The 18,125-nt window shown below is 46.2% G+C and overlaps 1 protein-coding gene across 2 annotated transcripts in view; it reads left to right on the forward strand.

Moving 5' to 3' along the window:
* Nucleotides 1–18,125, forward strand: part of zfpm2a (zinc finger protein, FOG family member 2a) — a 986,033-nt gene that overhangs the window by 881,830 nt on the left and 86,078 nt on the right. The gene's annotated exons all lie outside the window — the stretch shown is intronic.

Below are 18,125 nucleotides of genomic sequence, written 5' to 3' on the forward strand. Positions count from 1 at the left end.
TCTGACCCCACCCCTCCAAACACACGACCTCTCCCTTCCTCACGTATGCCGGTCCAACCCCTGCCTCCCCACCAACCCGCAGTTGGAATATGATTAAATTCTTTATGACCCGAAACTGCCAGAGCTGCAATTTGCTTTAATTTCCCACATTACAACAGTGACTCCACTTCAAAAATACTTCATTGGCTGTAAAGCACTTTGAGACGTCCAGTGGTCGTGAAAGGCACTATATAAATGCAAGTCCTTTCTTTTTAAATATATATTTTGAGGAGAATCTTTTTTCACCCAGTTAAAGAATGTCGGTGTTAGGGGAATCAAGCAAAGCCGTTTTGCTCAGCCAATGCCGAGTAAAGCACCCTGTATCTTAACACTAAACTCGGAGTAGCTCCTCTTATTGCGTCAGTGTGATTGTTTTATTTCTCACTCCCGGCTCCTGGCTGAATGAGAAGAGTTCTTTGGCATTAGTCTAGGCTGGATTCTAACCCAGATCCCAGTGGGGTAAAATGTACGATTTAGCACTTCTGGTTGAGAGATTTGTGTGACAGGAGCACTAAAATTCAGGACCAGAGGCCATCATTCCCGATTCATGGCTTGCACGATTTCCCATTCACTAATTTCAGTGGGTGGGAAATCATGAAGGCAGCAAATCAGACTCCGATATCTCTGTGCCTAAAATCCCAATATGTTATGTTATGTACTAAGGATGAGAAAAAGTCATCAGGCCCATACATGCTCACCCCATTTCTTATTGGACTCATTCCTATATCCCCCATTCCCAACCTTCTTGGAGAGACAGAAAATCAGATAACCCATGGCCAATTCAGGAATCTCTGTCAAATATTCCCCTCCAACCCTTCAGTGGTGATCAGGTAAGCCCCAGGAGGCCCCAACCTAAAGTTTTACCTTCCTTCTGCGGTGGTCTTGTAGTTTCCCAAAAATGAGTCTAATGCCTTCTTGAAGGACTGCAGGGAGCCTGCCCTCACTACCCCCCAAAATGCTGTTGCACAGGTCAATCACCCTCTGCGAAAAATAAACCTTCTGCACACCCAACCTTATTCCATGCTTGGTCAATTTAATTGGCTGGCTCCTAGTTCTGTCCCACTCCATCACCTCAATCTATCCACGTATATGTTAGCACTGCCCTGAATATTTTTGAATATTTGAATCAGATCCCCACTAAGGCTATGCACAAAGCTCTGCGTCAAGATCGCTGAATCATAAAATGTAACTCAGTATCCTAACACACTGGCCTGCCCCCAGTTCCCTGACACTGAGGTGCTGCTGTATCTGAGTATCAGGCTGTGCTGCTGCAGCACTGCTGACATTTTCTGGGCATTGCGCAGGCTCCCTCTTTGTGGTGGGGGCCCTGCCAGGAGCCTGCCTTACATTGAGAAGATACGCTGGGATTTTTACAAACAGAACAGTACTGGGGTTCTAATGTGATAACACACTCATACAACTTTTGCACCCTACCAGACGTAGCGCACTCATGACTTGCTGGTCATTTGTTGTACAGACGGGGAACACGTACAAGTTCCTATCACACAGGGCACCGCTGGAGTCCACCTGTTTGCACTTTACTCTTTAATTCCAGTTGGCTGCAAACTCAGACTCTGGTTTCCTGCAGAGCAGGCACTGGCATGGTTAATATCAGGGAATATAGATGCAGAGAATTGTACTGACAAACTGCACTCAAAGAAATAGCAAATTCATTTTTATTTAATTAAAGGTCTTTATTAGGTGCAGGAAGTGATGCCCGTAAGGTCATTGATAGGTTACTTGAAAACCTCACTTTGGGATTCAGACCACATATTTTGCTCTTTCTGAATACCACACTGTAGGCTTGCGTGGCACTACCCTCGGGTGCTTTCACAAACCTTCGTTACCGGAAATCATCTGTGATAGCGCAGACCAGGCTAAATTGAGATCAGAGCCTTAAGGAAATGTGATATACATTTATAATTTTTTCCCATCACATTTGCATGTGCAAAGAAATTGCTGGAACAGGGAACAAAATGGACTTCAGAAGAGATGGCTTCAGAAATGTATTCAAAGACATGTAAAAAAAATGTTAGATTATTATTGCAAATTATTGCGGAGATATTTAATTTAATGCAATTTTGGAATCAGACAGAACTGTTATCAAAAATTCCAGTACACAGCTTCCAAAACCACGCCAGTACTTAAACAAAAAAGGTCAAAACTTAAAAGCTGCAGACTTTGGTGTGAAATTCTTGGGGGAAAAGATGTCACAGACTGTTAAATGGTGTTATTTTTAGGCTTCCCTGCCTTCCTGAGTTTGGTTGTGTAATACAGAAAAATGTCAGTTGTCAGAAGCCTTTCAACTATCCAAACTCACTAGTGCACTTGTAGTTCTCTCATATCCTTAAACAAGAAGTTTCAGTGGTTACCACGCATAAGGAGACTGTTTAATGTCTTCACAAGTTACCTATGTGTGCGTAATTGTATTTGAAGATCCAGTGGCAGAGAGCTGGAGGTAGGCCATGTACAATGCTCTTTGGTCAAAGATTAGCAGAAGGAAGCAAGGATCTAAAGAGAAAAATAATTAAAATTAACATTCAGCACTTAAGGATTTTCCATATTCTCTTGTTTACTTCCAGTGATTTTTCTCCCAAAACAATTGCTTTTAGATCCTTAGCAAATTCTGCAGCAGAAGCCTTTTCTCAAATCAAATGTGTGTTTGTGTCACCTTCTGCTTACTTGTTGAACAGAATTTTTGAGGCTCAACTGTGCTATTTTCAGCGATGCTTAACCTAAAGTCAGTGTTGTAGTTACCTTTCATAATGTGTTTTTAGTTTTCACCTTTTTACCCAGATGTAGAGCCTGAAATTCTGGGAGCTAGAGGATGAAAAAATGGCATAATCCTGTCAGGGAGGCAATTTGGAGCAGTACCCGGATTTGCTGGGTTTGCTAGCCCACTGGGCCAAACTTCCTCTAAGGTTCCCCCCTGCCCTAGCCCTGAACTCACATCTTTCTCCAGTTTCTCTCCGATCTCCCTTCATGATCTCTCTGCGCTCATCTTGTCCATGAGACCCACTTCCTGTGCCCTCAACCTTATTCCCACCAAACTGCTGACAACCCAACTTCCTTTTCTGGCTCCCATGTTAGCTGATAATGTTAATGGTTCTCTCTCCTCAGGTACTGTCCCCCTCTCCCTCAAATCTGCCGTCATCACCCCTCTCAAAAAACCAAACCTTGACCCCTCCGTCCTTGCAAACTACCGCCCGAACTCCAACCTCCCTTTCCTCTCCAAAGTCCTTGAATGTGTTGTTGCTTCCCAAATCCGTGCCCATCTTTCCCGCAATTCCATTTTTGAATCCCTCCAATCAGGTTTCCGCCCTTGCCACAGTACCGAAACGGCGCTCATCAAAGTCACAAATTACATCCTTTGTGACTGTGACAAAGGTAAACTATCCCTCCTCGTCCTTCTTGACTTGTCTGCAGACTTTGACATGGTTGACCACTCCATCCTTCTCCAACGCCTCTCCACCGTCGTCCAGCTGGGTGGGACGCGCACTCGCCTGGTTCCATTCTTATCTAGCTAGTCGTAACCAGAGAATCACCTGCAATGGCTTCTCTTCCCACTCCCGCACCATTACCTCTGGTGTCCCCCAAGGATCGATCCTTGGCCCCCTCCTATTTCTCATCTACATGTTGCCCCTTGGCAACATCATCCGAAAGCACAGTGTCAGTTTCCACATGTACGCTGACAACACCCAGCTCTACCTCACTACTTCTTCTCTCGACCCCTCCATGGTGTCTAAATTGTCAGACTGCTTGTCCGACATACAGTTCTGAATGAGCAAAAATTTTCTCCAATTAAATATTGGGAAAACCGAAGCCATTGTTTTTAGTCCCTGCCACAAACTCCGTTCCCTAGCCACTGACTCCATCCCTCTTCCTAACATTTGTCTGAGGCTGAACCACACTGTTCGCAACCTTGGTGTCATATTTGACCCTGAAATAAGCTTCCGACCACATATCCGCAACATAACAAAGACCGCCTACTTCCACCTCCGTAACATCGCCCGTCTCCACCCTTGCCCCAGCTCACCCACTGCTGAAACCCTCATCCATGCCTTTGTTACCTCTAGACTTGACTATTCCAACGTACTCCTACTGGCCTGCCACGTTCCACCCTACGTAAACTTGAGGTCATCCAAAACTCGGCTGCCCGTGTCCTAACTCGCACCAAGTCCCGTTCGCCATCACCCCTGTGCTCACTGCCCTACATTGGCTCCTGGTTAAACAGCGCCTCGATTTCAAAATTCTCATCCTTGTTTTCAAATCCCTCCATGGCCTCTCCCTTGCCTATCTCTGTAATCTCCTTCAACCCCGCAACCCTCAGAGATATCTGCGCTCCTCTAGTTCTGCCCTCTTGACGATTCCTCATTATAATTGCTCAACCTTTGGTGGCCATGCCTTCTGTTGCTTAGGCCCTAAGCTCTGGAATTCCCTGCCTAAACATAGAAACATAGAAGATAGGAGCAGGAGTAGGCCATTCGGCCCCTCGAGCCTGTTCCGCCATTTAATGAGATCATGGATGATCATCCAAATTCAGTACCCTGTCCCTGCTTTCTCCCCCTATCCCTTGATCCCTTTAGCCTTAAGAAATATATCTAACTCCTTCTTGAATATATATTGAATAAACTTGTCCGCCTCGCTACCTATCTTTCCTCCTTTAAGACACTCCTTAAAACCTACCTCTTTGACCAAGCTTTTGGTCACCTGCCCTAATTTATCCTTATGTGGATCGGTGCAAATTTTTTTTTTTGTCTTAAAATACTCCTGTGCAGTGCCTTGGGACGTTTTACTACATTAAAGACGCTATATAAATACACGGTGTTGTTGTTGTTGTTGTTACTGCCACTTGCATCTCTCTGCAGACAGCAGCTGTGAGTCCAGTACTAGGCCTTAAGCAGGCTTCAATACTGCTGGTAGTTGTGGTAATTGATCCCAGAGGGATCTTTCCAATCTTGTCCCTTTCCTTCCTGAGGGACAAGCAGAAATCTTTTGGTCAGTTTTCTTTGGTCCTCCCCGGACCTCGGAGCAGCGAGCTGCCACTCTGACCTCTGCCAGCTCATCAGGGCGTGGTCACTTGCTGCACATCTGCAGTTGCCGGCCACCTGCCCTGACTGTAGAAATGACCCTGTGATATGAGGGGAGGGGGTCAACACCTGGGCAATGGGACAGGCAGAGGTCTGCCATATTTGCACCCGCTTACAATGGTCCCCGGAATATCAGACCCGCAGACTTTTTCACTATCATTAGTGAATGCAGGAAAATTCTCCCCAATATATTTCTTGATGTCAAATTCAGAATGACGTAAGGTTTGTACGTGAGAGACTGCAAATGTTTAAATGTAAAAATATTATAGCATTGTAGGAATGGCTAGATTCCTAACTAAAGGACTGAGGTCGAGTCAGTCTATCAAACAAACGATGTTTAATACTATTCAACAGAGTTTAACACGAAAACACAGGAGAACTAAATTACAGGCCTGTACTCTTTGCTGGCTCCACGAGGACTGGCTAGGGCGGCTCCCCAGCCTGACATCATGACGTCATCACGTTTTCCCGCCGCTGGAGGATCACGTGATCAACGTGATGACGTCATCGCGTTTGGTCTCATTCTTAAAGGGACCGCGCTATGTACATGCAATAATATGAACAAAGATACAGATTCATTCTGTAGCTAATAATTCGTTAAAGATAATTATGTACATTAGATCAGAGTCCCCTGGTGGCTCTGCCACATGCGCCCCCCCAGAATTGTCTTTAACAGTAAAAGTCAATCGACTAGGAGGTCTGACAAGCCTGTCAGAGCGACTCCTGTATTCTTGGAGTGGACGTTGTTGAACAGCTGGCGGGCTGGCGGATGGAAGCCTTGGGTCTGGCGTGGATGCAGTGGGAGGTCGACCACGCTGTGGTGGCTGTGCGGTCTCTACTGGCCGGTCGATGTCCAGGTGTGCCGGTTTGAGACGGTCAATGGATATGTGGTCGGGTTTACCACCGATGTCTACGGAGAAACTCTTGTCGCCTGTCTCTAGTACACGGAAAGGGCCTGTGTAAGGGGCCTTGAGCGGATCCCTATGGGCATCATGACGAATGAATACAAATTCAGCATTCTTTAGCTCCGCTGGTACGTGTGAAGATGGAAGGCCGTGATGCGAAGTTGGGATAGGCGCAAAAGCCTTGGCTGTTTCCCGGTGGTTGCTGAGTTGGTCGGCTGCGGACCACGGCTCAGTTGGAAGCGGCAGGAAATCTCCCGGTATGCGGAGTGGCTGGCCGTACACGAGCTCCGCGGCGGACGATTGCAGGTCCTCTTTGGGTGCCGTGTGAAGACCCAACATGACCCACGGAAGCTTATCCACCCATCCGGCGCCTTGGAGGCTGGCCCTCAGCGATGCCTTTAACGATCTGTGGAAACGTTCACACAAACCGTTTGCCTGCGGGTGATAGGATGTGGTGCGGTGAAGCTTGGTGCCGAGACCCTGGGCCACAGCGTTCCAGAGCTCGGAAGAGAACTGTGGACCGCGGTCTGAAGAAATATCCGCCGGAACACCGAAACGTGCGACCCACGAGGAGAGGAATGCTCTGGCGACATCAGCGGATGTAGTAGATGCCAAAGGAACTGCCTCTGGCCATCTAGTAGCATGATCGACCACGGTGAGGATGTGTGTGAACCCCTGTGACGGTGGAAGTGGCCCGACGAGGTCCACGTTGACATGGTCGAATCGACGTTCTGGTACTGCGAACGTGGCCAATGGGGCCTTGACGTGACATTGCACCTTAGACTTTTGACAGACGACGCAGGTGTTAGCCCAGTCGCGGATATCCTTACGCATTCCTCTCCAGACGAACTTAGCCGACATTAATTTTTGAGATGCCTTCACGCCAGGATGGGAAAGCCCATGTATGGCGTCAAAAACTTTGTGGCACCAGGCAACTGGAACGATTGGGCAGGGATCTCCCATGGAGACATCGCAGAGTAACGAGGTGCCTGCTGCGTGGAATTGCACATCGGCCGGTTGGAGGCTAGAGGTGTCGGTGCGATACGCCTGTGTTTCAGGGTCGGATGCCTGATCGGTGGCCATGAGGGCATAATCGATGCCCAGCTGGACCGCCCGTACGGTCGCGCGAGAAAGGCAATCAGCTACCAAGTTGTCCTTGCCAGCTACGTGTTGGGTGTCTGTCGTGAATTCTGAAATGAAAGTTAGCTGTCGCTGCTGACGAGCCGACCACGGTTCGGCGGTCTTGGCCGTGGCGAAGGTCAGTGGTTTGTGATCTACAAACGCAGTGAAGGGACATCCTTCTAACAAAAAACGGAAATGGCGGATAGCCAGGAACAGCGCCAGCAACTCCCGGTCGAAAGTGCTGTATTTGCGTTCATTGCGCCGGAGTTGGCGGCTGAAAAACGCCAGTGGTTGCCACGTCCCGTTGACCCACTGTTCCTGTACGGCGCCTATGGCATAGTCGGAAGTGTCGGTGGTAAGGGCGATGGTGGCACCTGGCAGAGGGTGCGCCAACATAGTTGCATTGGCTAGAGCGGTTTTTGTGTTGTCGAAAGCGTTGTCCATTTCGACCGTCCAGGCTATAGTATCCTTTCCAGCCTTGCCTTTGAGGGCCTCGTAGAGGGGCTGCATGCGTTGTGCTGCCTTCGGTACAAAGCGGTGGTAGAAATTCACCATGCCCAGGAATTCTTGAAGAGCCTTGGTGGACTGCGGACTTGGGAATGCCGTAATTGCTTCAACCTTTGATTGCAGCGGAATTGCGCCCTCCGAAGTAATGCGGTGGCCCAAGAAGTCAATCTGCTGTAGGCCGAACTAACACTTGGCCGGGTTGATTATGAAGCCATGTTGGCTGAGACGCCGAAAGAGGGTGCGTAGATGGGAGACGTGTTCCTCTTTGGTGGAGCTGGCTATCAGGATGTCGTCGAGGTAGACAAATACAAACTTAAGATCCCGCAGGACCGAGTCCATTAGTCGCCGAAAAGCCTGTGCAGCGTTCTTGAGCCCAAATGGCATCCGTAGAAACTCGAACAGTCCAAAGGGAGTGATGACTGCAGTTTTCTGGACGTCCTGCGGGTGTACGGGAACTTGGTGGTAGCCATGGACGAGGTCGACCTTGGAGAAGATTGAGTTTCCCGCCAAATGGGCGGAGAAATCCTGAATATGCGGGATCGGGTACCGATCGGGAGTAGTGGCGTCATTAAGGCGTCGGTAGTCCCCGCATGGCCGCCATCCGCCGCCAGGCTTCGGGACGATGTGGAGAGGCGAGGACCAGGGACTATTCGACCGTCGAATAATCCCCAGCCGTTCCATTGTGGCAAACTCTGCCTTCGCAGCCGCGAGCTTGCCGGGTTCCAGGCGCCGAGCTTGTGCGTAAACTGGAGAGCCAGTCATAGTAATGTGGTGTTCGACACCATGCTTAGTGGCCGAGGAGGAGAAAGTGGACTTGGTCAGCTCCGGGAATTCACCTAATAGGCGAGTGAACTCGTCCGGCGAGGGCAACGCGCAGGAGACAGTGTGCGACGTTGCAGAACTGCGGAAGCAAGGGATGGAGTGGAAGGTGGCCGCGTTAACCAATCGACGATTTCTTACATCCACCAAGAGGCTGTTGGCGCATAAGAAATCCGCGCCGAGGATGGCTTGTGAAACCTTGGCTGTGATGAATTCCCACTGAAACCGTTGCCCGCCGAAGCACACCTGGACCCGCCGTTTGCCAAGGGTACGAATGGCCCCGCCATTAGCTGCCTCGAGGGAGAGGCCGTGCCTTCCATAAGAACATAAGAAATAGGAGCAGGAGTAGGCCAATCGGCCCCTCGAGCCTGCTCCGCCATTCAATAAGATCATGGTTGATCTGATCCTAACCGCCAATCCACTATCACAGAACCATCTCCTGAATCTAACAGAATTAGACACACGAAATAGGAGCAGGATCAGGCTACACGGCCCCTGGGCCCGCTCCGCTACCCACAGGGCCATGACCGATCCGAACCTAGACTCATGTCCAAATTCCTGCCCGCTCCCCGTAACCCTTAATTCCCTTTACTTCTAGGAAACTGTCTATTTCTGTTTTAAATTTATGTAATGATGTAGCTTCTACAGCTTTTTGGGGCAGCATATTCCATGGACCTACCACCCTCTGAGTGAAGTAGTTCCTCCTCATCTCAGTTTTGAAAGAGCAGCCCCTTATTCTAAGACTATGCCCCCTAGTTCTAGTTTCACCCATCATCGGGAACATCTTCCCCGCATCCACCCGATCCGACCCCTTCACAATCTTATATGTTTCAATAAGATCGCCTCTCATTCTTCTGAACTCCAATGAGTAGAGTCCCAATCTACTCAACCTCTCATATGTCCATCCCCTCATCCCCGGGATTAACCGAGTGAACCTTTGTACTGACTCGAGAGCAAGTATGTCCTTTCTTAAGTATGGACACCAAAACTGTACGCAGTATTCCAGGTGCGGCCTCACCAATACCTTGTATAACTGAAGCAATACCTCCCTATTTTTATATTCTATCCCCCTAGCAATGAAAGCCAACATTCCATTGGCCTTCTTAATCACTTGCTGCACCTGCATACTAACCTTTTGAGTTTCGTGCACCAGGACCCCGAGATCCCTTTGTACTTCAGTACTTTCCAGTTTCTTGCCATTAAGATAATAACTTGCTCTACGATTTTTCCTGCCAAAGTGCATAACCTCACACTTTCCAGTATTGTATTCCATCTGCCAAATCTCTGCCCACTTACTTAGCCTGTCGATGTCCCCTTGCAGGTTTTTTATGTCCTCCTCACTCACTACTTTCCCTCCCACCTTAGTATCATCTGCAAACTTTGATATGTTACACTCGGTCCCCTCCTCCAAATCGTTAATATAGATTGTAAAGTGTTGGGGACCCAGCACTGACCCCTGCGGAACACCACTAGTTACTGATTGCCAGTCTGAGAATGAACCATTTATCCCAACTCTCTGCCTTCTGTTAGATAGCCAATCCTCTATCCATGCCAGAATATTACCCCCAATCCCGTGATTTTTTATCTTAAGCAATAATCTTTTGTGTGGCACCTTGTCAAATGCCTTTTGGAAGTCTAAATACACTACGTCCACTGGTTCCCCTTTATCCACCCTATACGTTACTTCCTCAAAGAACTCCAGCAAATTTGTCAAACATGACTTCCCCTTCATAAAACCATGCTGACTTTGTCCTATTAAATTATGATTATCCAAATGTCCTGTTACTGTCTCCTTAATAATGGACTCCAAAATTTTACCTACCACAGATGTTAGGCTAACCGGTCTATAGTTTCCAGCCTTCTGTCGACTGCCCTTTTTAAATAAGGGTGTTACATTAGCAGTTTTCCAGTCTGCCGGGACCTTTGCCGAGTCCAGGGAGTTTTGGAAAATTATTACCAATGCATCCACAATCCCTACCGCCACTTCCCTCAAGACCCTAGGATGTAAGCCATCAGGTCCAGGTGATTTATCCGCCTTGAGTCCCATTATTTTACCGAGTACCACTTCCTTAGTGATTTTGATCGTGTTTAGCTCCTCCCCCCCTTTAGCCCCCTGTTTGTCCAGTGTTGGGATATTCTTAGTGTCTTCTACTGTAAAGACTGATGTAAAATATTCATTCAGTGTTTTTGCCATCTCCATATTTCCCACCATTAATTTCCCGGTCTCATCCTCTAAGGGACCAACATTTACTTTAGCCACCCTTTTTCTTTTTATATAACTATAAAAACTCTTACTATCTGTTTTTATATTTTTTGCTAATTTACTTTCATAATCTATCTTCCCTTTCTTAATCTCGAGTGCTGAGGCAGGAAGGATGCTACACTGCGCCCCGGTGTCACATAAAAAGCGCCGGCCCGAGAGGGAATCTGTAATGTAGAGGAGCTTCCCGGAATTTCCAATCGCCATCGCGGCCGCGGATCGTCCCTCAGACTCGGTCCTCCTTTTCTGGAGTTGCTGCTGGTGTTGATGTTGGTTTTTTTTAGGCGCGAAACTGCAGGGAGGGCGGCAGCCTCTGGCTTTCGCGCCAAAATGGGCGTGGTAAAAGCACAAGCCGGGGGATGGAGGCGTCGGGGCGGCGTTCGCGAGGGAGGGGTGCCTTGTGGCGGCGCAGAATTGCTGCGTGACCGCATAAATCGTATCTGCTTCTGCAGCAAGTGCTGCGCAATCTGTGGCTTCTGATCTGGCGAGGGCAGCCTGAACCTGCTCGGGTAGTTGACTCAGGAATATCTCCCGAAAGAGGAAACATTGTGGTTCGGAGCAAAGGAGCGTGAGCATCTGGCTCATTAACTCAGATGGCTTGGAATCGCCAAGCCCGGGCATAGCGAGCAGTCGGCGGGCACGCTCCGCCTTTGTGAGCCCGAAGACCTGTATTAACCGCGCTTTAAGAGTATCATACTTGCTGTCAACCGGGGGTTTTCGAGCAGGCTGATGATCCGTGAGGCCGTGGAGCTGTCGAGTGCGGAGACCACGTAAAGGTAACGGGTCTGATCCGCAATGATGTTTCGGAGTTCGAATTGTGCTTCTGCTTGTATGAACCAGGAGGCCGCCTGTTGTTCCCAAAACTGTGGGAGCTTCAAAGCCACGGAGTTCGCTTCCATGTTTCGTTTCGCTTCGCTTCTTCCGCAAAAATTGTTCACGAAAATTCGGGGTCACCACTGTAGGAATGGCTAGATTTCTAACTAAAGGACTGAGGTCGAGTCAGTCTATCAAACAAACGATGTTTAATACTATTCAACAGAGTTTAACAGGAAAACACAGGAGAACTAAATTACAGGTCTGTACTCTTTGCTGGCTCCATGAAGACGGGCTAGGGCGGCTCCCCAGCCTGACGTCATGACGTCATCACGTTTTCCCGCCGCTGGAGGATCACGTGATCAACGTGATGACGTCATCGTGTTTGGTCTCATTCTTAAAGGGACTGCGCTATGTACATGCAATAATATGAACAAAGATACAGATTCATTCTGTAGCTAATAATTTGTTAAAGATAATTATGTACATTAGATCATTAGATGTGTTCTCTGCATTGAGACGGGAGGGTGAAACTGGCCTTCGGCAGTAACACTAAATGGGCGATAATGAATTGGCAATGGAAAAGGAAATCGGGCGGGGTGTAAAACAGGCTGCCAATTCATTAACGTTTATTTTGCACTACCACCGACGACCAATTTCACCATGGGAACGCTTAAAGTTAAAATAATTTTCATTTTGTTTTTTGTGCCAGTTTTGAGCTGCATCATGTTATATTGTGATGATTGTCACATCACAACATCTCACTACCTCAATACCATTAAGTGTTCTCAATTTTTTTTTAATTCAGCAAACAATTAAGTTAAACTGTGTGAAAGTGCTTAAAAAAAACTTCAAACCGAAGCTTTAGACTGTTCCGATGGCACAGTAGGTAAATGGATATCCTGGTTAAATAATAGACATAAGGACCAGTTTAGCCTTCAGTCTATGCCAAATCAGTTGACCTCAATTAGGACAGGAGTAAGGAGCATTACAGTTATACAATGTCTAGGGACGATGTGAAAAAATCATCCAGGATTCCCACTTCTGATCACTGTCCAAAGCCTCATGCTGCAAAGTGTGTGTTTGTGTATATGTGTGTGTGTGGGGGGGGTGGTGGCATGCAGGATCAGGCTCAGCTTTGGTGCCTTCTATGGTCAAATAGTTTGTTAGCGCTCACTGTTGAGGCTCATATGTAAACGATGATCAATTGGTGTTCGAGGGCAGCCAGCCAGTGAAACCATGCCCAGCTCGTCATCACTTTCAGAAGAGGGGGCAAGAAAAGGAGTTAAAACAAAATGTGGCCAATAACAGCAGCACCTGTCGAGACCAGTGGTTTTTGTTTATTATGTAAAATAAACCACTCCTGTTGCCTTCAACACAACTGACTCTCACCTGCAACACTCATGATTTATGCAGTTGCTGCCACTGCATAGTTTACTCTAAACCACCAGTCCCTGACATGTATCTAAAGAGAGAATTCCACAGATGTGGATAAGCTGAACCGACAGTCCCTTTAGGGCACTGCAGGAGACATCTACATCAGTGACGACCAAGCGACAGTTCACTGCTGTTAAAGTCTTGCTAAAGTGTACTAAAGTGTTAGCAGAATATGTCATAATATGGGCTAAGTATATTGAGCTGTTAGTCATACCTGTCAAGTCTCATTGATCGGAAGTGAATCTCACTCATTATGGTTTAAAAAAGTAACCTGTTTTGATGTACCTCATCTATATAATTAAAACACTTGCCTGTAGTATACATGCATAGTATGTGAGAAATATATGGAAATATATGTTACTTGCACACTTGAAAGTGGTACATATGCAAACTATATATCACATTTGTATCTGACTTGTTCAGATATATTCATAAAAAAGGAACAAGTCAAAACAATTCTTGTTAACAGAATGGTACTGATTACCTGAAATTTCACTAAACAGCTTGCAAACTGGGTAGGAAAACTACTGATGAACAAAGCCACTAGTTTGGGATTTTTGTAGAATGCAATCGCTGAAACATCTGTAAAAATCCCAGGATTCCATGTAATAAAAATAATTACTCTATTCAATCAACGTGAATCAGAGGCTCTAACTATAAACAGGCAAAATCCCCAAAACATTGATTAAAAACTGCCAGAATCCTATCTAACAAAAAGACAATTTGATTCCAAACCAATGCCCTACCAATGAAAACCAGCAAACAATTACGAAGGGACTGGCAAAGGGTGATAAATGAATTTTAGGAAAATATTTTTGAAACCGTTTTAGCTATCATCTTGTTCTGAAAAATAAGCAGCTCTGTGTTCTTAAATGGCTTTGCAATCTTTCTCTCTCTATTTTTAATCGCAATTCTTACTTTTGACAGTTCCTCGATGCTGACAGCCCTGGTTAGAGTATGTCGAAGTATTGGTCAGATTATGTCAAAATATAACCAGAACAATGTTGAAATATTAGTTAAGCATCTTATATAATTAGTTAAGTATATTGAAGTTGTAGCCATTTATGTTAAAACACAGGTTTAAATGTGCTTAAATATTCTTTGTGTTGTAAGTTCCACTTCCCCAGGATTATTTGAATGTAATTTATTAGACTTTAACATTTCTCAATTTAACTGATACTTTTATATATCCTTTGACAACGATAAAACACTATCTACCATTATTAGATAAATGTAGCTTACATTAATAGAGAATCTTGGATTGATCTTTCCAAATGGGGATGTGACAATCCAAAGATGCTCTCCCTTAGTCCAGTGTGTTTGAATAACTAACATACTACAGTTGATGGAATTGTAATCACAGGCAATCACTCGCACAGATAACAGCAAATTAAGTAAAGGCTACACTCCTGACTCAACAAAAGTGTGGATTGGGGAGTCATTAGGTGTCAGCCATAACTCAGTGGTCGCTGATCCTTATGCCTCTGAGTCAGAAGTCCCACTCCAGAGACTTAAGCACAAAAATCTAGGCTGACACTCCAGTGCAGTACTGAGACAGTGCTGCACTGTCGGAGGTGCCGTCTTTTGGATGAGACGTTAAACCGAGGCCCCGTCTGCCCCCTCAGGTGGACGTAAAAGATCTCACGGCACTATTTCAAAGAACAGCAGGGGGGTTATCCCCGGTGTCCTGGCCAATATTTATCCCTCAACCAACATCACTGAAACAGATTATAAGCACATAAGAAATAGGAGCAGGAGTAGGCCAATCGGCCCCTCGAGCCTGCTCCGCCATTCAATAAGATCATGGCTGATCTGATCCTAACCGCCAATCCACTATCACAGAACCATCTCCTGAATCTAACAGAGTTAGACACACGAAATAGGAGCAGGATCAGGCTACACGGCCCCTGGGCCCGCTCCGCTACCCACAAGGCCATGACCGATCCGAACCTAGACTCATGTCCAAATTCCTGCCCGCTCCCCATAACCCTTAATTCCCTTTACTTCTAGGAAACTGTCTATTTCTGTTTTAAATTTATGTAATGATGTAGCTTGTACAGCTTTTTGGGGCAGAATATCCCATGGACCTACCACCCTCTGAGTGAAGTAGTTCCTCCTCATCTCAGTTTTGAAAGAGCAGCCCCTTATTCTAAGACTATGCCCCCTAGTTCTAGTTTCACCCATCATCGGGAACATCCTCCCCGCATCCACCTGATCCAACCCCTTCACAATCTTATATGTTTCAATAAGATGGCCTCTCATTCTTCTGAACTCCAATGAGTAGAGTCCCAACCTACTCAACCTTTCCTCATACGTCAACCCCCTCATCTCTGGAATCAACCGAGTGAACCTTCTTTGTACTGACTCGAGAGCAAGTATGTCCTTTCTTAAGTATGGACACCAAAACTGTACGCAGTATTCCAGGTGCGGTCTCACCAATACCTTGTACAACTGAAGCAATACCTCCCTATTTTTATATTCTATCCCCCTAGCAATGAAAGCCAACATTCCATTGGCCTTCTTAATCACTTGCTGCACCTGCATACTAACCTTTTGAGTTTCGTGCACCAGGACCCCCAGATCCCTTTGTACTTCAGTACTTTCAAGTTTCTTGCCATTAAGATAATAACTTGCTCTACGATTTTTCCTGCCAAAGTGCATAACATCACACTTTCCAGTATTGTATTCCATCTGCCAAATCTCTGCCCACTTACTTAGCCTGTCTATGTCCCCTTGCAGGTTTTTTATGTCCTCCTCACTCACTACTTTCCCTCCCATCTTAGTATCATCTGCAAACTTTGATATGTTACACTCGGTCCCCTCCTCCAAATCATTAATATAGATTGTAAAGAGTTGGGGACCCAGCACTGACCCCTGCGGAACACCACTAGTTACTGATTGCCAGTCTGAGAATGAACCATTTATCCCAACTCTCTGCCTTCTGTTAGATAGCCAATCCTCTATCCATGCCAGAATATTACCCCCAATCCCGTGATTTTTTATCTTAAGCAATAATCTTCTGTGTGGCACCTTGTCAAATGCCTTTTGGAAGTCTAAATACACTACGTCCACTGGTTCCCCTTTATCCACCCTCTATGTTACTTCCTCAAAGAACTCCAGCAAATTTGTCAAACATGACTTCCCCTTCATATCTGGTCATTATCTCATTGCTGTTTGTGGGAGCTTGCTGTGCGCAAAATGGGTGCCGCGCTTCCTACATTACAACAGTGACTACACTTCAAAAGTACTTCATTGGCTGTAAAGGTTTTTGGAATGTCCTGAGGTTGTGAAAGATGCTATATAAATGCAAGTCTTTTTTTACTTTAATAACCGGAAAAATGTGAGCACTGTGAATTGTGCTGCTGACGTCCATGCCTGATAGAAACATAGAAACATAGAAGATAGGAGCAGGAGTAGGCCATTCGGCCCTTCGAGCCTGCTCCGCCATTCAATGAGATCATGGCTGATCATCCAAATTCAGTACCCTGTCCCTGCCTTCTCCCCATATCCCTTGATCCCTTTAGCCTCAAGAAATATATCCAACTCTTTCTTGAATATATTTAATGAACTGGCCTCCACCGCCCTCTGTGGCAGAAAATTCCACAGGTTCACCACTCTCTGGGTGAAGAAATTCCTCCTCATTTCAGTCCTAAATGGCTTACCCCTTATCCTTAGACTATGACCCCTGGTTCTGGACTCCCCGGCCATCAGAAACATCCTTCCTGCATCTATTCTGTCCAGACCTGACAGAATTTTATAGGTTTCGATGAGATCCTCTCTCAATCTTCTAAACTCCAGTGAGTATAAGCCCAATCGACACAATCTCTCCTCATACGTCATTCCTGCCATCCCAGGTATCAGCCTGGTGAATCTTCGCTGCACTCCCTCCATGGCAAGAGCGTCCTTCCTCAGGTAAGGTGACCAAAACTGCACACAATACTCAAGGTGCGGTCTCACCAAGGCCCTGTACAACTGTAGCAAGACATCCTTGTTCCTGTACTCGAACCCTCTTGCTATGAAGGCCAACATACCATTTGCCTTCTTAACCGCCTGCTGCACCTGCATGCTTACCTTCAGCGACTGGTGCACAATAACACCCAGGTCTCTCTGCACTTCCCCTTCTCCCAATCTATTGCCATTCAAATAATAATCTGCCTTCCTGTTTTTGCCACCAAAGTGGATAACCTCACAGTTATCCACATTATAGTGCATTTGCCATGTTTCTGCCCAATCACCTAACCTGTCCAAATCGTACTGGAGTTTCATGACATCCTCCTCACAGCTTATCCTCCTCACAGCTTACCCTCCCACCCAGCTTTGTGTCGTCTGCAAATTTGGAGATATTACATCCAATTCCCTCGTCCAGATCATTAATATATATTGTGAACAGCTGGGGTCCTAGGACCGATCCTTGCGGTACCCCACGAGTCACTGCCTGCCACTCGGAGAACGACCCGTTTATTCCAACTCTTTGCTTTCTGTCCGCCAACCAGTTCTCTATCCAAGTCAATACCTTGCCCCCAATCCCATGTGCCTTAATTTTGCACGCTAATCTCTTATGTGGGACCTTATCGAAAGCCTTCTGAAAGTTCAAATACTCTGGCCCTTGGTTCCATTGAGCGAGGCTCTACACTGAGGTTTGGAGCCTCACTGAATTTACTCAAGAATGCAAAAACTTCATTTTTTGTAGTAATATTGTGAAACACCTTACACTATATCGCAGAAAACAGTTAGAGGAAAACCTTGTCAGAAATTCGATCCAGCTTCTGGTTATCAGGATTAAATATTAAGCAACTTGTGAGTGTCTTTATTGCAATTGTAAAAAAAAATGGCAGATTAATTCCACACCAAAGTTCAATGTACAAAATATTTTATTCATTGCATGATGGATTGTAAAGTTTCTTGTGGTAATATTGGTGGCTGTTAGGGAGGTGATATTTTTCTTTAAAACTTTGTGTCTACTACACAGTTTTAAGTCAGATAGAATGGTAGGCCTTTCATAGGTCTGTCTATATTAAAGAAGGTAGAGCTGAAATTCCTGGGTTGTGGGAGGGTGCAAAAGGAGATATCTGCCGGCATGGGGGGGCGGGGGGCAGAAATTTGATTTCTCCCCATTCAAAGTTCTGCCTTAAA

The sequence above is a fragment of the Somniosus microcephalus genome, chromosome 7 (assembly GCF_052327205.1).
Source record: "Somniosus microcephalus isolate GS21.2 chromosome 7, FLI_Smic_1.0, whole genome shotgun sequence".
Lineage (NCBI taxonomy): Eukaryota > Metazoa > Chordata > Chondrichthyes > Squaliformes > Somniosidae > Somniosus > Somniosus microcephalus.